This window comes from Acinonyx jubatus, chromosome E1, assembly GCF_027475565.1.
Source record: "Acinonyx jubatus isolate Ajub_Pintada_27869175 chromosome E1, VMU_Ajub_asm_v1.0, whole genome shotgun sequence".
NCBI lineage: Eukaryota > Metazoa > Chordata > Mammalia > Carnivora > Felidae > Acinonyx > Acinonyx jubatus.
Window position 1 is genome coordinate 47,462,945 of NC_069397.1, and position 371 is coordinate 47,463,315.

The 371-nt window shown below is 49.6% G+C and overlaps 1 non-coding gene across 1 annotated transcript; it reads left to right on the top strand.

Moving 5' to 3' along the window:
* The first annotated feature begins 286 nt into the window (after nt 1-286).
* On the top strand, nt 287-371 carry TRNAQ-UUG (transfer RNA glutamine (anticodon UUG)). Its single transcript has one exon. It is a non-coding gene; the product is annotated as a tRNA-Gln (tRNA).

The window sequence follows — 371 nt, forward strand, 5'->3', positions numbered from 1 at the left end:
GCGAGATCATGACCTGAGCCAAAATTGGATGCTTAACCGACTAAGCCACCCAGGCGCCCATGTTCATTTTTATTTTTTGAGAGAGAGAGAGAGACTTTCTTTTTGAGAGAGAGGGCACAAGTGAGCAAGGGGCAGAGAGAGAGAGAGAGAGAGAGAGAGAGAGAAGTAGGGTTTGTGCTCACGAACTGTGAGATCATGACCTGAGCCAAAGTCAGATACTTAACCGACTGAGCCACCCAGGCACCCTATGTTTGTTCATTTGTTTTAATTAAACGAACCTTGGGGCGCCTGGGTGGCTCAGTCGGTAAAGTGTCTGACTTTGGCTCAGGTCATGATCTCACAGTTCGTGGGTTCGAGCCCCGCGTCAGGCT